Here is a 23,177-nt window from a genome sequence, read left to right as displayed (position 1 = left end):
CCATATAATTTAATTGCTCGTTATCCATGTTGTGGCCATAGGGTTGGTATTCCGAATGGCTTGTTCCACCACCACTTGCTTCACACTGCATTACTGGGTGAACCTGTGAAAACTAAGAAAACCATTAATTTTCTTATTCAAGAGTTCTACCTGATTAGAGAGTATGGTGACCGAATCGACGTTATAACCGCTGGCTGTTTTTGTTGGCTTTGTCCTCATGACTTGTTATTGATAGTTATTCAGTGACATCTCCTCTATAAAATCATAAGCATCTTCAGGTGTTTTATTATTGAAGGTTCCGCCAGCAGCTGCATCAACCATTTGTCGAGTCGAAGGATTCAGACCATTATGGAACATTTGAACCTGTAGCCAAAGTGGTAACCCATAGTGAGAGCACCTTCTTAAAAGGTCCTTGAATCTCTCCCATGCATCGTAGAGTGTTTCTACATCCATCTGCATAAAAGAAGAGATATCATTACGTAATTTAGCTGTTTTAGTCGGCAGAAAATATTTAAGTAAAAAATTTTCGATCATTTGTTCCCAAGTAGTAATTGACCTTCGTGGTAACGAGTTCAACCACTGTTTAGCTTTGTTCCTTAATGAAAAAGGGAATAACCGAAGATGAATGGCATCATCAGAAACACCATTGATTTTAAATATATTGCATAGTTCTAAGAAGTTGGATAAATAAGCGTTAGGATCCTCATCCTGCAAACCATCAAACTAAACAAGTTGCTGTATCATTTGAATAGTGTTAGGTTTTAGTTCAAAAGTATTTGCAGCTACAGCAGGTCTAACTATGCTTGATTCAGTTCCTGTTAAAGAAGGTTTAGCATAATCATACATAGTGCGTAGAGCAGGATTTTGATTAACTGCAATTGCAAGAGGTAGTTGATTGTCTTGGTTTTTAGCCATCTCTTCTGTTGGGGGTTGAGTATCGTCCTCTTGCTCGTTCTCTGTGTATCTTAAGTTTTGCCTTATTTCTCTTTGGTATCTAAGAATTGTACGATTGATTTCTTTGTCAAAAAGCAGTGGTCCTGACGGGTTTTTTCTAGTCATAAACTATAAAAACCTGCCAAGAGAAGGAAAAGTAAATTAATAAGTAATAATAATAAAATTAAATTAAATTGCAAGAAAAATAAATGGCTAAAGTAATAAAAATTGAGCATTCCTAATATCTTAGCTCCTTGACAATGGCACCAAAAACTTGATCGCATGATTTCGTGATAGGTTTTAAATATTTATAATTAATTGTTCTTGAAACTAACTATTATCGTGATGTAGGCAAGTGTACCTATTGAATAGTAGTATAGTTTTAGCAAGACCGGATTGTCGAACCCAAAGGAACTAAAAGTACTAGTAATGACTGTCTTCTTATTATCTAGCCTAAAAATAAAGAGGTTTTTGTTTTGACTAACTAATTATCTAAACTAAGAATTCACAGATAATGGAATTGAGGAATTGCTTTTGGGAAAATCGATTGAATTAAGACAATACCTAAGGAAAATTTCACCTAGACTATACTTCTTACTCTGGTTCCGAATCGGACAATTTATTCATTTAACTTGTTTCGTAGAGATCGCTAAGTTATGTTATTATCCCTATTCAAGACTAATAATGTCTAATCCCTAGATTGAATAATTGAGACCTTTCTCTAATTAACACCTTAGGGTTGCATTAACTCGATCTATGGATCCCCTTATTAGGTTCCACCCTAATCCGGCAAAATCTTGTCACCTTATGTCTAGGCGCGCAATCAACACCGCTTAATTATGACAAATGTACTCTTAGACAGGGTCTAGTCCTCCTCTGAGTAAGATCTTATCTTGAATCAGTATCCTGGGATATCAAAACAAGAATTAAGAACAGGTTAAATATTTATCATACAATTCAGAAAATAATAACAAGATTCGTCCTAGATTTCATTCCCTATAGGTATTTAGGGGTTTTAGTTCATAATTAAATAAGAAAACTTATCAGAATAATAAAGAATACAAAACATAAAAAAAACCCAAAACTCCTGAAGGGGAAATTGAGGGGAGATCTTCAGTCTTGATGGTGAATCCGACTTCTGAGATGGATCAATCGGCTTCCTTGGAGTAATTCCTTACTCCCCATTCTGTGTCTTCCTTTTTCTTCCTCCTCTAGGGTCTATTTATAGGCTTTGGAATGCCTAAGAGCCCTCAAAATTAGCCTTTTTCGAATTGGACTCAACTGGGGCTCGGCAGGGACACGTCTGTATGACATGCCCGTGCGCGATTACTTTAGGCTGTGCTCAAGCCTGCCAAATTGACATGCTCGTGTGGTCTGCCCATGTGAGGAAGTCCAGGCTATGTTGATTTCGTACTTTGGCTCGTTTTCTTTGTTTTTGGACCATTTCTCGTTCCTTTCACTCTTCTATGCTCTCCTAAGTATAAAACATGAAATTAAGTCCTTAGGAGCATCGAATTCATCAATTCTAATGGAAAATTAACCATTAAATGCGTTAAGCATGGGGTCAAAGTATGTATAAATTACAGTTTATCAGTTGAGCACCCGGGTTTCTGAACAAACTCAGTGTACGAATTACTCATCATGTGAAGAAAGGCTTCTCTGCCTCCTTCTCCTATACTAACTGTCTCGGGTCTATTATCAGATGGTACTGCTCCTTTAGTGAGAGCAGGCGCGTTACTTTCTACATCTTCAGTAACTACTCATTCGAGATCCATTTACTATATAAAACACAATTTAAATTGTTAGGAGTTGTCACACTATCATAATGTATGTATGGGATGTATAGCTAGACTTCTACACTAGCTACGTAGTCCTAGAACTAACTAAACCGTAGCTTTGATACCAATAAATGTAACACCCCTTACCCGTATCCAACGCCGAGACGGGTACAGGGCATTATCGGGCTAAAATGTAAACATACATATAGAACCGAGCCATAAAATTTCTTTTCAATACAAAACTGTACATACACATGCAACTTGTCACTGTTACTGGCATACAAGGCCCAAAGCATACACTGGGGGTGGTTCAAGACTAAACCATGAACTTTAAAATTTTTTTATAAAACAAGGTCACACGCCCTTGTGGGCATAAGGACACTATAACACCCCTAACTCGTGTTCATCACCTGAATAGGGTTAAGAGGCATTACTGTACATATCAAAACATTTCACATTCAATTCACAAACATCATATCATCAATATAGAATCCCTTACATAGGTCAACGAGACTTTAAATATACTTTAGAAATAGGTCGGGACTAAACCGAGCACATACAAAATTTTTTTAAAACTTAAACATTTTCCAAAGTTATACAGGTCACACACCCGTGTGAGCAGGCCGTGTGCCTCACACGGCATTAGACATGCCCGTGTGTCTAAGTCGTGGCAAAATAGGGCATACATACTGACTTATCCACACGGCCACAAGACATGCCCTTATGCCTTGGCCGTGGTCGAAACTAACTTAGGTCACACGGCTAATGATAAACCGTAATTTATACATATTTTTCCCCCATGTTTAACGCATTTTATGGATGATTCTCCATTAGAATTGGTGAATTTGATACTCCTAATGCTTTAATTTCATGTTTTACACTTAGCAGAGCATAGGAGAGCGAAAGGAACAAGAAACGGGCCAAAAACAGAGAAAATGGGCCAAAGTACAAAATCAACACGGCTTGGACCTCCTCACATGGGCAGACCACACGGCCGTGTCAATCTGGCAGAATTGGAGCACGACGCACACGGGCGTGTCACACGGGCGTGTCCCTTTCGAGCCCAAGTTAAGTCCAATTCGAAAAAGGCCACTTTTGAGGGCTTCTAGGCATTCCAAAGCCTATAAATACACTGAAGAGGAGAAAAAAGGGAGACAAAAAAAGGGGGTAAGGAATTACCCCATGGAAGCCGAATGATCCATCTTAGAAGCCAGATTCATCATTAAGACTGAAGATCTCTCCTCAATTTCCCTTCAGGAGTTTTGGGTTTTCTTTATGTTTTGTATTCTTTATTCTTCTAAGATGTTTTCTTATTTAGTTATGAACTAAATCCCCTAAATACCTAAGGGGAATGAAACCTAAGACGAATCTTGTTATTATTTTCTGAATTGTATGATAAATATTTAACTTGTTCTTAATTATGTGTTCTTAATTCTTGTTTTGATATCCCAAGATACTGATTCAAGACATGCTCTTATTCAGAGGAGGAATAGACCCTGTCTAAGAGTACTTTTGTCATAGTTAAGCGGAGTTGATTGTGTGCCTAGAAATAGGGTGACAAGATTTTGTCGGATTAGGGTGAAACCTATTAAGGGGATCCATAGATCGAGTTAATGCAACCCTAGAGTGTTAATTAGAGAAAAGTCTCGGTTATTCAATTTAGGGATTAGACGTTATTAGTCTTGAATAGGGATAATAATATAACTTAGGTATCTCTACGGAACAAGTTGAATGAATAAATCGTCCGGTTCGGAGCCAGAATAACAAGTAAAGTCTAGGTGGATTTTTCTTTAGGTATTGTCTCAAGTCAATCAATTTTCACAAAAGCAATTCTCCAATTCTTTTCTCTGTGCGTTCTTAGTTTAGATAATTAGTTAATTAAAACAAAACCCCAATATTCTTAGGCTAGATAATAAAAAGACAGTCATTACTAGTACTTTTTGTTCCTTTGGGTTCGACAATCCGGTCTTCCTAAAACTATACTACTGTTCGATAGGTACACTTGCCTACATTGCGATAATATTTAGTCTAGGTTTGATCTTCATTATAAATATTTATTACTTGTTACGAATCACGCGATTAAGTTTTTGGCGCCGTTGCCGGGGAACTAAGATATTAGGAACACTCAATTTTTATTACTTTAGCCATTTGTTTTTCTTGCAATTTAACATAAATTTTATTATTATTATTTATTAATTTACTTTTTCTTTCTCTTGGCAGGTTTTTATAGTTTATGACTAGAAGAAACCCGTCGGGACCATTGCTTTTTGATGAAAAAATTGATCGTACAGTTCGTAGAAATCAAAAGAGAAATAAGGTGCAGCTTAAGATACACAGAGAACGAGCAAGAAGATGATACTCAACCCCCAATCGAAGAGATGGCTGAAAACCAAGGCAATTAGCTACCTCTTGCAATTGTGGCTAATCAAAATCCTGCTCCACGTACTATGTATGACTATCCTAAACCTTCTCTAACAGGAATTGAATCGAGCATAGTTAAACTAGTTGTAGCTGCAAATACTTTTGAACTGAAACCTAACACAATTCAAATGATACAACAGTTTGTTCAATTTGATGGTTTATAGGATGAAGATCCCAACGCTCACTTAGCAAACTTTCTGGAATTTTGCAATACATTTTAAATCAATAGCGTTTCTGATGATGTCATTCGTTTTCGGTTATTTCCTTTTTCATTGAGGAACAAAGCTAAATAGTGGTTGAACTCGTTACCATGAGGGTCAATTACTACTTGGGAACAAATGACTGAAAAGTTTTTACTAAAATACTTTCCGCCAACTAAAACAGCTAAATTACGTAATGATATCTCTTCTTTTGCTCAGATGGATTTAGAAACACTTTACGATGAATGGGAGAGATACAAGGACTTACTGAGAAGGTACCCTCACCATGGGTTACCGCTTTGGCTTCAAGTACAAACATTCCACAATGGTCTGAATCCCTCGACTTGGTAAATGGTTGACGCAGCTGCTGGTGGAACCATCAACAACAAAACACCTGAAAAGGCTTATGAATTCATTGAAGAAATGTCACTAAATAACTACCAGTGGCAAGTCATGAGGACTAACTAACAAAAACAGCCGACGTTTATAATTCGACTCAGTTACTATGCTGTCAAATCAGGTAGAACTTCTTAATAAAAAGATTGATGGTTTACTTGGTTTTACGCAGGTACATCCAGTAATGAGATGTGACTTAAGTGGAGGAGGTGTGCATACAGAATATCAATCCTTCAATCTCACAACCGAAGAGGAGCAAGTCAACTATATGGGTAACAATAACTTTAGATCTCAAAATAACCCATACAGTAATACTTATAATGCAGGTTGGAGGAACCACCCAAATTTCTCCTAGGGAGGTCAAGGGAATCAAAAGCCACAAAATCCTCAGGGTTTTCAACAGCCACCTTAGAAACAAGAGAAGAAACTGAACCTTGAGAAGATGCTCTCAAAATTCATATCAATGTCAGAAACCCGTTTCCAAAATACTGAGACAACACTTAAAAATCAACAAGCATCGATCAAAGGACTCAAAACTCAAATAGGCAAGCTATCCAAACTAATCTCCGAACGACCACAAGGTAGCTTAGCAAGTAATACTGAACCTAACCCAAGGGAACACCTCAATGCAATTAGTACTCAAGATAAGGAAGGATTCATTGCTCCTGAGCCAGAATTGATGCAAGAAACTATGGTGAGCAAAGGTGAAAGTGAGGTAAGTCATAACAAAACGGTGAATGAAGAATATAAACCTCGTGTCCCATACCCTAACACGACAAGAAAAGACCGCTCAGACGAACAATTCGGTAAATTCCTCAAACTTTTGAAAAAATTACATATTAACCTACCGTTTATTGAAGCTTTATCGTAGATGCCAAATGCAATGAAATTTTTAAAAGAGCTTTTAGTAAATAAGCAGAAGTTGGACGAAGTGTCGCATGTGGAGCTAAACGCAGTCTGCTCAGCTATTCTACAGAATAAGCTACCCCACAAATTGAAAGATCCAGGGAGTTTTACAATTCCTTGTTTAATTGGTAGTTTAGATATAAGTCATGCATTAGCTGATTTAGGGGCTAGTATTAATGTCATGCCTTACAAAATATTTAAGCAACTAGGTCTTGGGAAACCTAAACAAACTAGGATGAGCATTCAATTGGCAGATAAAACTATAAGATTCCCTAGGGGTATTATTGAAGATGTACTCGTGAAAATAGATAAGTTCATATTTCTCGTTGATTTCGTTGTTCTAGACATAGAGGAGGATAATAACACCCCTTTGATTTTAAGAAGGCCTTTTTTAACAGCTGCTAAAACAATTATTAATGTTGGAATAGATGAGCTTACACTTCATGTGGGAGACGAAACAATCACCCTTCAAGCTCGTAATTCTGGCATCACATCGAACATTGAAGGTAATAGTCCACACCAATCTACTAAAACTGACAATATGACTTTGTAGAAATTAAGCTTCAAAGAAGTTCACGAGCCATGTTCCAGAAGTGATAGATGACATATTCATGAAGAACAAAGGCTACGGACAGAGGAGCTAGATGAATGGCGAGCACACAAACCGAGAGCACATGATAAACTGAAACTACGCCAAAACAAGCCCGATACCTCTCCTAATCAACTTAAGGTTGGCGATAAAGTCTTACTAGATGCCGCAGATCCCCACATTGTCACTACCACACCGAATGAGGAAATACCTCTTATGGTACTCAATATTTTTCCATTCGGTACGGTGGAGGTGAGTCACCCCAAGTTCGGCACTTTTAATGTAATAGCCCAAAATTGGGTCTAGTTGGAACAGAGGTTTCGGGACCACAAAATCTGAGATAAAAATAATTATTTTATGATTATTTTGAGGTCTATGATATGATTTCATGACTGTGTGAAAATTTCGTGAAGAAATTCTATGCATAAAGTGCTCAATTTGAAGTTAGGGACTAAATTGAATAAGTTGCAAAACTTGCATTCTAGAAGTTTCTAGTATGAAATTGCTTTGAAATATTAATTAGGAGGCCTTAAATAGAAATTTGACCAATTTCTAAGTGATGGACAAAAATTGGACATGGATGGAATTTTTGAAAGTTTAGTAAGGAAGGGCATTTTGGTCATTTGGTAATTAAAAGAAATAAAAAGGGAAAATAAAGCCAAAATTTACTCATCTTTCTCATGGAGGCCGAAATTAGCATGGGGGAAGCCATGGCTAGGGTTTTCAAGCTTTCCAAGCTCAATAGTAAGTCCGTTCTAACCTCGTTTTGTCAAGTTCTTTACGTTTTTAAAATCCCGGTAATTTGATTAAGCTTATTCTAGCAATAATTTAAGCTAGGGTTCATATTTGGAAAAATACCCATAGGTGAAATGTGTTTATTTTGCTGTTTTATGATAGAATATGAGGTTTTAAATTATGTTAGACAACTTGTGCTACTTGGTTTTGAGTGAAAACGAGTAAAAGGGCTTAATCGGTAAAAATACCTAATAGTCATAATTATATGCTAGAGTGAGAATTTGATGTTGCCATAGAAGGGAAAAGTGATCAGCATGTCATAAAACATAAGAATAAGGGATGAAGTTTAATTCCCGACCCTAGGGATAAAAGTGTAAATATGCAAAAGTTTAGGGGCAAAATTGTAATTTTTCCAAAGTCTGAGTTAAGGACTGTTTTGAATAGTACATGAATTAAATAAGTAAAATATGATGTTTTAGATCCCAGAAAATGAGATTTGGACCTAGAATGAGAGAAAAATCGAAAATTGAGAAAGTTGGTAAAATGATCGTTTTAGTATCGAGTAAGTTCATATGTATAATAAGCATTAATTTATGCATGTTTCAATGTAAAATTGATATATTCATTATGATTTCGAGGTGTTGAAAATATGTAAGTTGGTATGATAATAATACAAGACAATAATGCTGTAATTTATATTTGAAAGTTAAATTTAGTGAATTAATTGAATTATATTAAATTAAATGATTATGGTGCCAAGTTTATGAATTGATTTAAAATATGTCTATGGTACATGAAGTGCATTGAATTATCATACATAAATGTGATTTCTATGATTATGGATATTATGGGAAATTGTAAGTTCATATGATTTTTAATAAGGCAATGTGTAATTTAATGTTATTGCCTTGATATTAAATGAGATGTAAGTTTATATGTAAGTAATACATCAATATTTCTTGTATTATGATATTTTATAATAATATTGGAAATATGTTTGTTGATAATTACTTGATTGGTGAAATTGTTGGAAAAGAGAGAAATCTTGGTTGAACCTTCTGGAAAGATTGGATGATCTGAGATAGTATGTAGCTAGGTCACATGTATGGTCTTGAGTGCACATCATGTGTACAAGAGAGCTACAAGACATTATGATGTAGCTAGGTTGCATGGGTGATACTATGTGTACACCATGTAGACAAGAGAGCTACGGATATATGTAGCTAGGTCGCATGCGTGGCTCTGTGAAGGACACCATGTAGACAAGAGAGCTACGAGATAAATTGGCTAGGTCACATGGGTGGTCTTGAGTGTTCACCATGTGTACAAGAGAGCTGAACTATATGATGGGTGAAGCTATGTACTGAAACCACCAAGTATCGAGGATTGATCTGAAGTGTTCAACAGGAGACTCTCTATGTATTGCTTTGTGAGTTTTGTGATGAATAAGTGCAGGAACTTGATTATGTGAATGATGTGTTCATTAAGTGACCAGGATGTGGTGAGGTTATAAACAAGTAAGTTATACATGAGGATGATTTTATGGTGACCTTGTGATCATGGGCCTATACTTGTGATGTATGAAATATGGTGAAAATGATTTGTGATATGTATGTTAAAATGAGGTTAATACAAAGAAAGTGTGAAAGAGTGAATTAGCAATAAAACCATTTTGGACAGTAGTAGTGATGTGATTTTGAAAAATCACGAAAAATAGTATAAATTGAATCAGAGACTGATTTAGATATCAAATTAAATCTTAATTAGTCTATTTTCATATAAAAGAAATAGAGCAAGAAAAAGAGTTCTATATTTTGAGATATTTATGTTTTTGTGAGACTGGTTCAGAATGATTACGCGATCCCCTATTCTAACTTTGGAAAATCACAAAAAATTGGATAAAAATAATTAGAGGCTTAAAATCATATTTTTAAAATTCATAATGAGTCTATTTTCAAGATAAATCAACAAGAACATTATCCGATTTCTTTATTGTTAGATAATTAATTTTTAGTGAAGAGAGGTCAGAACTGTCAGAAAGTGAAACAGGGCAAATTTTAATGAATAAACTGTACTAATTGGATAAACAAAAAATTATGAAAATTTATGATGGAAAGATATGTGAGTCTAGTTTCATAGGAAATTTACGGATCTTAATTTGGAGCTCTGTAGCTCGAATTATAAATAAGTAAGTGACTATAACTCGTGTGGACAGTTTGATGTGAGCATTTATTAGTAAATTGTGAAATCATACTTACAAGAATGCTATATACATTAAGGATGTGGAATGGAGAGGAGGAGGAGGAAAATAAATATATTTGAAATACATGGAAACTATGGTATATGAAATATTGATATAATGAAATAAATGATATGTGTTTATAAGAAAACATAAAGAGAATGATATGTATCATGACATGTATATATATATATGACTAGTCTCAATGTAATGCTTGTTGGGTATGAAGTTGAATTGAAATGTTTCAGAGCAAACATGTTATTTTATGATCTGAATTGTGGTATTTTATAAAGATATGATCTAGTTTTAAATATGAATGCTTGATGATTAAGCTGAAGATATTTGGTAAGATGATAATCTTGGTATAAATGTATAAGTGGTACTATAATAAACAAGGTAAAATGAGTATGAGAGACACATGTATGATGACATACAAATGCTATGTTTGTGGTTTAATTGAGAATATTTAATCATCAAATGAATACTATGTTTTATGCTATGCCGTGGGTGAACTTGATTGGTGAACACGGGAGTGGGAATGGAAAAACACGGGCATGCCAGGGGTAAGGCTCGATTCTCTTTCTTTAACATGGGCGTGAAACACGCCCATGCTGTTAAGCCGTGGAAAACAATACACGGGCATGGTACCCTAACACACGGGCGTAGGAGAAGTGAACACAGCTAGGCACGATCGTGTGACATGGCCGTGTCCACACACGCCCTAGACACACGGGCGTGGGATGTAGCCGGGCACGACCTAAATTGCAAAATTCGAAAAACACGAGCTCACCCTCAAAGTACACGGGCGTGGCCTTAGGCCATATGGCCCTCCCCTATATAAGCAAACCATTGTTCATCTTCTTCCCCCTTTCAAAACCCTAGCTGAAATCTGTTATTCTCCACTACCTAATCCCTATCCTGGCCACCATTCCCCAGCTTCTCATTTCCCCAAACGCCAAACCATCCTAAAATCCACTTCCCTTGCATTAATCCTCATTTCCCTATCTCTTTTCCCTCTCATACAGTTTCCACGAGGGCCCCAAGAAGAGCTCTTCCAAATACTTTGGGCCCGACCTTTAGCAGCAGGCCACTGCATCGACTGGGTAGATGTCTCCACAAGGCATCTCGAGCATGCTTAGCATGAGGATGATCGAGAGGCACCGAGGAACCTCCCCTCCCCAGTATCGTCTCGCCCAATCTATCGAGGAGGAGGCCTATGAGGACATTCCTGATAATGTCCCCCACAGCACGAGGACCTACCGACTCAGCCACCACCACCCTCTCATCCAGTTCATTCCGCAGCTTCATATGCTGACATCTCTGAGCGCCTCACCCGATTTGAGCATCAGTGTTTTCAACGATTGGACAACATTGATGCTACTCTACAGCAGATTTGTCAGCATCTCCATATCTCATCGCCAGTCCCACCTCGCGAACCATCCAGTGTTGAAGATGTTTAGAAATATTTATTTATTATTTTATGTTTTTAATTTTCATTCAAACTACTTTTTATTTTTATTTTTTATTTTTTATTTTTTAGTAGATTTAGAATTTTATTATAAATTTCGGTTATTTCTTTTTGAGTACTCATTCTTCCTAATATCCCCTAAAAAGCTCCTTATTTTATCACAGTTATATAGAGCTCTTAAGCTCATTAACACAGAGGAACTAAAACTCCACCGGGAAAGGTTCTCCACAATTGCCATGTCCTGCTCGACCACGACCATAGCTACCACTAGATATAATATTCTTTTGGCGCAAGACTTATGGCCTAATGAACCTCTACGACTGCCGGAGTATTGTAACGCCCCCACGCTCGATACCATCGCCGGAGTCGAGTATGAGGTGTTACTAAGCTTAGTTTAACATTTTTAGAACTTTGGATTATTGTTTCTACATTCACAGCTTTTAAGCTACTTGCCTCACAGTCACAAGAAAAATCATATCTCGAGTTACGAAACTTGAAATAAAGATCCGTAAATTTTCCCTGAATATAGACTCATATACCTATCTACTAATTTTTTTCTAGAATTTTTGGTTGGGCCAATTAGTACAGTTTATTAGTTAAAGTTACCCCTGTTTCAGGACTCGACTGGTCTGACCTCTGTTTACTACGACCACATTTCTCTCTGTACAAAATCCATATGACTATGACATTTATTTCTACTGAAACTAGACTCAATAAGGATTCTTAGAATATAAAATACACTACCTAATTATATCTTTATAATTTATGATGAATTTCTAAAGTTGGAACAGGGGATTCAAAAACTGCTATGACCCTGTTTCACTAAAATTCAAATATCTTCTAACATATAATTCCTTTACCTGTTTCATTTGTTTCATGTGAAACTAGACATAATAAGCTTCAATTTGATATGTAGTTCATCACTAAATTCAATTTTTATGAGTTTTAGTAAATTTTCAAACTCACGTCAATGTTGCTGCAGTATTCTGTTTATGGCAAATTTCATCCTTTTTATGAGTTTTTATGCACTAAGTATCTTAATAGTTTTCCTTAACATCAAACATAATCTACACTAACCATTTTCATAATTTATCATGATCAAGAATTTCCTCAACCATTCCACAACCATACCATAAGATCATTTACACAAAATAGGTATATTGCTATACATGCCATACTTAAATTTACAAGCCCTTTACCAAAAGTCTTCCGGATAGTGTGACTGAGCCTTCGACCTATCCCAACTCCTGAGTTGGCTTGTCCAAAACTACAATGAGTAAGAAGGAGGGAGTAAGCATAAATTCTTAGTAAGTTCATATGCAAATAATAAGTAACATAACAAACAGTTATACCAATCAACATTAGCATACATCACTAAAACACATATCACATTTCTGATCATTTTTCATCATCTTATTACCTTATAGTGGTTGTATCAATACTCAACCCGAGGGTTAAATACATGCTTGTCCAAAATAACCATTTCACATCACTCACCAATACTTCTCTTTACATCTCAAATATTCCTCCATTGAGTAGAACTTTACCCGTTGAACACATCGGAATATAATTCGGATACATGGATAATTTGCATATAAGTGCCACATATTCAATCAAGCAATCATGTAACCTGCCCATAAGCGAACTCGGACTCAACTCAACGAGCTCGGGCGTTCGCTTCCATAAGTGAACTCGGACTCAACTCAATGAGTTTGGATGCCTAGTTACATCTCACGAACTCGGACTCAACCCAACGAGTTCGGACATTCTTATCCATAAGTGAACTCGGACTCAACTCAACGAGTTCGGATGCTCAACCATCCTAGTGACATGTCACTTGTATCCTAATCTATTCCTAAGGTTCAAACGGGCTTTTCCTCGAACACTTATCCTTGTCGCCTTCCGTAGAATGCCAAATCAATACTCGGTAACAATTATATTTAACAAGTAGTTCACATAATTTACATATTATTTGAAATTAACCACAAAGCATACATTTCATAATAAAATTTAGCTTAACATATAATTAACATCAATAACTTAAAAATAACCATTATGCTACATTATTTACACATGAACTTACCTTGGTACCAAAATACAAAGATTTTGCAATTTAGTCCACAATCTTTTCTTTTCCTCGATTGAGGTCGATTCCACGCCTTTCTTGATTATGGAGCTTGGAAGCTTGAAACAAACCCTAGCTATGGAGAACCCTTGAAATTTCGGCCTAATGAAGAAGATGGACAAAATTGGCTTTTAATTTTGTTTTTAATTCATTTTAATAACTAAATGACCAAAATACCCTTACTACTAAACTTTCCAAAATTCCTTCTATGTCCTAATTTTGTCCATGAACTTAAAATTGGTCAAATTGCTATTTAAGACCTCCTCATTAATATTCCAAAACAATTTCATACTAAAAACTTCTAGAATGCAAGTTTTGCAACTTATTCGATTTAGTCCCTACTTTCAATTTAAGCACTTTAGGCATAGAATTTCATCATGAAATTTTCACACAATCATGCAATCATATCATAAACCTCAAAATAATTATAAAATAATTATTTCTATCTCGGATTTATGGTCACGAAACCACTATTCCGATTAGGCCCGAATTCGGGATATTACAACTCTCCCCTCCTTTAAGGATTTTCGTCCTCGAAAATCTTACCTGTAAATAGATGTGGGTATTGATTTCTCATAGTTTCTTCGGATTCCCATGTAGCTTCTTCTACTTCATGCCTTTGCCACAACACCTTCACAAGTGCAACATTTTTATTCCTTAGTTGTTTGACCTCTCGAGCTAAAATCTTAATCGGTTCTTCTTCATAGGTCATATCTGGTTGTAGTTCAATTTCTGTAGGTGAAACTACATGTGAAGGATCCGAACGATACCGACGTAACATAGATACGTGGAACACATCATGAATCTTCTCTAATTCGGGTGGTAACGCTAGCCGATATGCTACCGGTCCAACTTTTTCAATTACTTCATACGGCCCAATAAAACGCGGACTTAATTTGCCCTTCTGTCCAAATCTAAGGACTTTCTTCCACGGAGACACCTTTAAAAATACTTTATCACCAACTTGAAATTCAATGTCCTTTCGTTTTAAATCGCATAAGATTTACATCTATCTGAAGCGACTTTCAAAAATCTCGAATTATCTTCACTTTTTCTTCAGTTTCTTTTATTAGATCAACTCCATAAATCTGATTTTCCTTGAGTTCAGTCCAATACAATGGCGTTCGACACTTACGACCATATAATGCTTCATAAGGTGCCATTTTCAAGTTCGTCTGATAACTATTATTGTAAGCAAATTCTACCAACGGCAAATATCTTTCCCAACTTCCTTGAAATTCCAATACACAACATCTGAGCATGTCTTCAAGAATCTGAATTACTCTCTCTGATTGTCCATCAGTTTTTGGATGAAAAGCAGTACTGAAATTTAACTTTGTACCTAATGCGTCTTGCAACTTTTGCCAAAACCGCGAGGTAAACCTTGGATCTCTATCTGAAATAATCGATAATGGTATTCCGTGTAATCTAACAATTTCTCTAATATACAGTTCAGCCAACTTGTTAAGAGAATAATCCGTACGTCATCGGGATAAAATGAGCCGACTTAGTTAATCATCAACTATTACCCAGATGGCATCTTTCTTTCCGGAGTCAATGGCAATCTGAAACAAAATCCATAGTAATCCGATCCCATTTCCATTCAGAACCATAATAGGTTGGAGTAATCCTCGAAGGTACTTGGTGTTCACTTTCACTGTTGACAAATTAAGCATTTGGACACAAACTCGATATATCTCTTTTCATTCCATTCCACCAATACATTTTCTTCAATTCATTATACATTTTCGTACTACCCGGATGAATCGAGAAATAACCACTATGTGCTTCTGAGGATCTTTTGAATCAATTCCTCATTCTTCGTACACAAATTCGATCTTTAAACATTAAGCACCCATCGAACCAATTCAAATCGATCCGTGTCGACTTCACATTTTCTTTTAGCTAGCAAATCTTGATCATTTTCCGAGTTTGAATTCTCTTGTAAAACATTGGTTTTGCTCTTAACTCGCTAGAATCGAACCATCATCGACACTTTCAACCGAGTGTTCATAACTCTCAAAGCAAACAACAACTTTTCGCTCAAAGCATCAAGAACCACATTCGCTTTTCAGGATGATAATCAATAACAAGCTCATAATCTTTCAATAACTCCAACCATCTTCATTGTCTCAAATTCAAGTCTTTTGTGACATCAAGTATTTAAGACTTTGTGATCGGTATATACTCGGCACTTTTCACCATACAAATAATGTCGCCAAATCTTCAAAGCAAACACTACTGCAGCCAATTCCAAATCGTGAGTAGGATAATTCCTCTCATGAGGTTTTTAACTGCCTCGAAGCATATGCCACCACTTTTCCTTCCTGCATGAGCACACACCCCAAACCATTTAGAGAAGCATCACTATACACCACAAATTCTTTACCTGATTCGGGCTGTAATAACACTGGTGCCTCTGTTAATAACTTTTTCAATTCTTCAAAACTCTGTTGACATTCTTCCGTCCATTCAAATTTAACATCCTTTCGGAGTAGTCTAGTCATAGGAGTAGCAATTATAGAAAATCCATTTACAAACCGCCGATAATACCCAGCTAGCCCCAAGAAACTTCTAACTTCGATTCACGTTTTTGGTGGTTTCCAATCAACAATGGCTGAAATTTTACTAGGATCAACCCGTATACCATCACGAAACAATATGACCCAAAAATCCAACTTCCGAGCCAAAATTCACTTTTACTAAACTTAGCATACAAATGCTTATTTCTCAAAGTTTGCAAAACTATCCTCAAATGCTCAAGATGCTCTGTCTCATCTTTTGAATAAATTAAAATATCATCTATAAACACCACAACAAATCTGTCCAAGTATGGCCGAAATATGCGATTCATTAAATCCATAAACACAACAGAGCATTTGTCAATCCGAATGGCATAACTAAAATTCATAATGACCATACCTTGTTCTAAAAGCGTTTTAGGCACATCCGACTCTTTTACCCGCAGTTGGTAATACCCAGATCTCAAGTCAATCTTTGAAAACCATGTCGCTCCTTTTAGCTGATCAAACAAATCATCAATTCTTGGCAACGGATACTTGTTTTGATTGTCACCTTGTTTAACTGCCGATAATCAACACACAACCCCATAGAACCATCCTTCTTTTTCACAAATAACACGGGAGCACCCCAAGGTGAAAAACTCGGTCTCACAAAACCTTTATCAGTCAACTCTTGCAACTGCGACTTTAATTCCTTCAACTCTGCTGGTGCCATTCTATACGGAGCAATCGAAATCGAGTGTTCCCAGATCAAATCAATACCAAATTCTACTTCCCGATTGGAGGCAAACCCGCAATTCTTCCGGAAATACGTTCGCAAATTCACACACAACCGGCACTGATTCAACTTTCTTTTCAACTTCTTTTGTATTAATTACATACGCCAAATAAGCTTCATAACCCTTTCTCCGATATCTTTGAGCCGACATTGAAGAAATCACACTAGGCAATGCCTCTGATTTATCTGATTCAACCCGCAGAGTTTCACCATTTTCACACTTTAATTCTATAACCTTTTCTTTGCAATTTATTTTAGCATCATGCAATGTCAACCAATCCATACCCAAAATAACATCAAACTCATCAAATGGCAACAACATCAAGTCAGCCGGAAAGTAATGATCCCGAATCATTAAAGGACATTTCTTCATTTCTTACATACTTTATCAACAGTCACACATTTACCTAACGGATTCGACACTCTAATCATAAATTCAGTGTTCTCAACAGGTATATTCATACTAGACACCAATTTCATGCACACATATGGATGAGTAGAACCGGGATCAATCAAAGCAATAACATTAACATTATAGAGGGAAAATGTACCGGTAATCACATCAGGTGAGGAAGCATCTTCACGTGCTTTAATAGCATAAGTTCTAGTCGGAGCCCTTCCTTCAGGTCTAAGGTGCATCCTCGGCTACATTCTTATCGCTTGTTTCACTTCCACTTTTCTCGGATACCTTCCTTGAGTCTGCACCACTAGCTTTTACATTCTGAAATTTTTCTTTCTCGGCTCTCTCTGGGTCTCTAATAAAATGATCCGGAGAACCACATCAAAACATTCATTTGCTCAGATGGACCAAAATGATTTCTACCACACGGCGGCACTCGGGTTTAACAAATCTCGAGTTCCCTACACCTGCCATGTATATTCGAGATTTAGGACCCACATTTTGCTTCTTATAATTCCCATATGATTGTCCAAATGAAGCTTGGGAACGAGGATTCATATTCCTTGACTTTCTAGGTTGTGTGAAAATGAACTACTCATCGGTCTTTTCTTCCAATTTCTAGTCTCACCTCTACCTTTTCTTTTCTTTAAGTAGTTCTTCACCTTGCAAGCTCGATCAACCAAGACTACCATTTCTTTTAGTTCAAGGATCCCGACAAATACTTTAATGTCTTCGTTGAGCCCGTCTTCAAATCGTCGGCACATCTTGGCTTCAGAGGAACATATTCCCCGCATACTTACTCAATCGAACAAACTCTCTTTCATATTCGAGACTATCATATTACCTTGCTTCACTCAAGAAACTCTTTACATTTCGATCAATAAACCTTTCACTAATATATTTCTTCCGAAACTCTTCTTGAAAGAATTCCTGTGTTACCTCTCTTCGGTACCACCAAATCAAAGTCTTCCACCAATTATAGGCTGAATCTCTCAACAAAGATGTAGCACATTTCAAACATTCTTCGTGTACAAGATAATTCATCAAATACCGGATAGAATTTTCAAGCGAACTCGCTTTCTCGCATCATCATCAATATTTGCTCTAAATTCTTCACCCCTTGTTTACTTAATTCATCAACGGGGTTCTGTGAAATTTTATCATATCCATACCTTGAGGCATCGGAGGTACAGGTTGAGGAATTGGGGAGGTGGGGAGGTCGTACATTTGGGTTCGCATTGAACGAACTCAATGTACCATGCACTCATCATTTGGAGAAAGGCTTCCGATCCTTTCTCCTCCTCCCCGACCAACAAGAGGGGTGGGTTTTCGATTAGCGCTGCTCCTTCAGCCGGAGCTGGCGCATTACTCTCTACTTCATCTGTCACAGTTGGATCGGGATCCATTTACTATATATAAAAAAATTCATTTAAAAAGGTCAGAAGTCGTCACACTATCACAATTCATACATATGGCATGTATAGCAAAATTCGTACATACAACACGTAGTCCGAGAACTGACTAAATCTGGCTCTGATACCACTAAATGTGACGGCCCCACGCCCGATACCATTGCCGGAGTCGATTATGAGGTGTTACTAAGCTTAGTTTAACATTTTTAGAACTTTGGATTATTGTTTCTACATTCACAGCTTTTAAGCTACTTGCGTCACATTCACAAGAAAAATAATATCTCGAGTTACGAAACTTGAAATCAAGATCCGTAAATTTTCCCTGAATCTAGACTCATATACCTATCTACTAATTTTTTTCTAGAATTTTTGGTTGGGCCAATTAGTACAGTTTATTAGTTAAAGTTACCCCTATTTTAGGACTCGACTGGTCTGACCTCTGTTTACTACGAACCACATTTCTCTCTGTAAAATATCCATATGACTATGACGTTTATTTATCCTGAAACTAGACTCAATAAGGATTCTAATAATATAAAATACACTACCTAATTATATCTTTATAATTTATGATGAATTTCTAAAGTTGGAACAGGGGATTCAAAAACTGCTATGACCCTGTTTCACTAAAATTCAAATATCTTCTAACATATAATTCATTTACCTGTTTCATTTGTTTCATATGAAACGAGACATAATAAGCTTCAATTTGATATGTAGTCCATCACAAAATTCAATTGCTATGATTTTTAGTAAATTTTCAAACTCGCGTCAGTGTTGCTGCAGTATTCTGTTTATGGCAAATTTCATCCTTTTATGAGTTTTATGCACTAAGTATCTTAATAGTTTTCCTTAACATCAAACATAATCTACACTAACCATTTTCATAATTTATCATGATCAAGCATTTCCTCAACCATTCCACAACCATACCATAAGATCATTTACACAAAATAGGTATATTGCTATACATGCCATACTTAAATTTACAAGCCATTTACCAAAAGTCTTTGGATAGTGTGGTGAGCCTTGACCTATCCCGACTCTGAGCTGGCTTGTCCAAAACTACAATGAGTAAGAAGGAGGGAGTAAGCATAAATGCTTAGTAAGTTCATATGCAAATAATAAGTAACATAACAAACAGTTATACCAATCAACATTAGCATACATCACTAAAACACATATCACATTTCTGATCATTTTTCATCATCTTATTACCTTATAGTGGTTGTATCAATACTCAACCCGAGGGTTAAATACATACCTATCCAAAATAACCATTTCACATCACTCACCAATACTTCTCTTTACATCTCAAATATTCCTCCATTGAGTAGAACTTTACCCGTTGAACACATCGGAATATAATTCGGATACATGGATAATTTGCATATAAGTGCCACATATTCAATCAAGCAATCATGTAACCGCCCATAGCGAACTCGGACTCAACTCAACGAGCGCAGCGTCAGATCCATAAGTGAACTCGGACTCAACTCAACGAGTTCGGATGCCTAGTTACATCTCACGAACTTGGACTCAACTCAACGAGTTCGGACATTCGCATCCATAAGTGAACTCGGACTCAACTCAACGAGTTCGGATGCTCAACCATCCTAGTGACATGTTACTTGTATCCTAATCTATTCCTAAGGTTCAAACGGGCTTTTCCTCGAACACTTATCCTTGCCGTCTTCCGTAGAATGCCGAAATCAATACTCGGTAACAATTATATTTAACAAGTAGTTCACATAATTTACATATTATTTGAAATTAACCACAAAGCATACATTTCATAATAAAATTCAGCTTAACATATAATTAACATCAATAACTTAAAATAACCATTATGCTACATTATTTACACATGAACTTACCTTGGTACCAAAATACAAAGATTTTGCAATTTAGTCCACAATCTTTTCTTTTCCTCGATTGAGGTCGATTCCACGTCTTTCTTGATTATGGAGCTTGGAAGCTTGAAACAAACCCTAGCTATGGAGAACCCTTGAAATTTCGGCCTAATGAAGAAGATGGAAAAAAGTTGGCTTTTAATTTTGTTTTTAATTCATTTTAATAACTAAATGACCAAAATACCCTTACTACTAAACTTTCCAAAAATTCCTTCCATGTCCTAATTTTTTCCATGAACTTAAAATTGGTCAAATTGCTATTTAAGACATCCTCATTAATATTCCAAAACAATTTCATACTAAAAACTTCTAGAATGCAAGTTTTGCAACTTATTCGATTTAGTCCCTACTTTCAATTTAAGCACTTTAGGCATAGAATTTCATCACGAAATTTTCACACAATCATGCAATCATATCATAAACCTCAAAATAATTATAAAATAATTATTTCTATCTCAGATTTATGGTCACGAAACCACTATTCCGATTAGGCCCCAATTCAGGATATTACAAGTATCCTCCTCCACTCTCGAACCGATTACTCTCCAAAACTCTAGTTCGAGGAATTCATCATACATGAAGTTTCACTTCTCTCCCTATCTTATTTTTATTTTATAATACCTATCTTTGTACATTGAGGGCAATGTACATCTTAAGTGTGGGGGGTATTTATTAATGATTGCTTTGTTCTCTTAAAAAGCTCTCATATCATATTTAGGATAAATTTTGATTGGTTTATTATTTTGATTGATATATCTTGAATTAAAACATAGGGATTTATGCATTGACTATTTAAACTTTAAGACATTAGAGAATCAAGCATGATAAGTTGATTTTTAAGAATTTAAAATTATAGGTTGTTTCCCAAAGTCTAGGTATTACTTTGAACTGGAATTCACGAGTCTAAACATCAAAAAGCCATAATTTTTGTGAGATTTTTGAGCCTTTTGAGCATATATTCATCCTTTCATGCTCACCTTTATTATTGCTTTGAGTGCGTCAGTATTGAACTGTTATTCTAGAACTTGCTTGATTATGCATGTCGAGACCACACCATTTGATTTGATATATCAAAATGATTAAGGAACTTAGGATTAACTGACTCATGCCATGAAATGCCTACCTCCATTATTAACCCCTAGTAAACCCCCTTGAGCCTAACAAACCATTTCTTGTATTACCCTTAATATTAACCTTTAACCCATTATTGTTGAAATCCCTATTTTTGTCAAGATTTGAGTTGAATGGATTGCCTAGCTATGTTTTATTCTTGATATTTAGTCTATATTATTTAACTTGTTCTTAAAAAAATAAAAAATAAAAAAAACTATGTATACATATCTGCAATTCCATATTCTGAGAGAAGCTCTGTTGCACGCAAGTGAAGATTAACTCTTTTTCTAATTAAGGCAACCTTTCAAGTCAATCTCGATTCTAACCCTTTCTTTCAGCTTGTGACCACACCTCCTAACCAAGCCTCATTACAACCCTCTAAAGACCTTTTGATTGATTTATCATCTTAAATTATAGTGGTGGAGATTTGATTTTCATGCAAGCCTATGGTAATGAATTTTCATTATTGGCTATTGAGTGCTTCATTTATTGTCCTTAAACACATCGAGCGATTTGAGTGAACCTTTAGTGAGGATGTGAAACTCAGTGATATTCTGAATCAAAGGTAATTACTTAGACGAAGGGAAGCACCTAAGTTTGCATGACTAAATACTCAACTTGGAATGTTTGAAACTTTTATTTCTTTTAGTTGAATTCTCAATGTATGATTACTTATGGATTAATGTGAGATATTATCGATAGAAATTATAAGTTGAGAAGAATTTATTTTGATTATGAGTTGAGGATTTTGCTTAAGAACAAGCAAATGCTTAAGTGTGGGGGTATTTGATAAACCGTAATTTATACATATTTTCCTCCTATGTTTAACGCATTTTATGGATGATTTTTCATTAGAATTGGTGAATTCGATGTTCCTAATGCTTTGATTTCATGTTTTACACTTAGGAGAGCATAGGAGAGCGAAAGGAGCAAGAAACGGGCCAAAAACGGAGAAAATGGGCCAAAGTACGAAATCAACACGACCTGGACCTCCTCACACAGGCAAACCACACGGCCGTGTCAATCTGGCAGAATTGGAGCACGACGCACACGGGCGTGTCACACAGGCGTCTTAAGTCCAATTCGGAAAAGGCCACTTTTGAGGGCTTCTAGGCATTCCAAAGCCTATAAATACACCTTAGAAGAGGAGAAAAAGGGGAGATGGAGAAGAGGGGTAAAGAATTACCCCAAGGAAGCCGATTGATCCATTTCAAAAGCTGAATTCATCATCAAGACTGAAGATCTCTCC

General features: G+C 36.1%; 2 non-coding genes across 2 annotated transcripts; one reads left to right on the top strand and one right to left on the bottom strand.

The window, feature by feature from the left end:
• Nucleotides 1-379: 379 nt before the first annotated feature.
• Nucleotides 380-486, top strand: LOC128294921 (small nucleolar RNA R71). Its single transcript, XR_008285228.1, has one exon. It is a non-coding gene; the product is annotated as a small nucleolar RNA R71 (small nucleolar RNA).
• A 5,032-nt stretch (nt 487-5,518) lies between these two features.
• LOC128294361 (small nucleolar RNA R71) lies at nt 5,519-5,625 on the bottom strand. Its single transcript, XR_008284673.1, has one exon. It is a non-coding gene; the product is annotated as a small nucleolar RNA R71 (small nucleolar RNA).
• Between the last annotated feature and the right edge of the window lie 17,552 nt (nt 5,626-23,177).

This window comes from Gossypium arboreum, chromosome 6, assembly GCF_025698485.1.
Source record: "Gossypium arboreum isolate Shixiya-1 chromosome 6, ASM2569848v2, whole genome shotgun sequence".
Taxonomy (NCBI): Eukaryota; Viridiplantae; Streptophyta; class Magnoliopsida; order Malvales; family Malvaceae; genus Gossypium; species Gossypium arboreum.
This window is presented reverse-complemented; position numbering and strand designations above follow the sequence as displayed.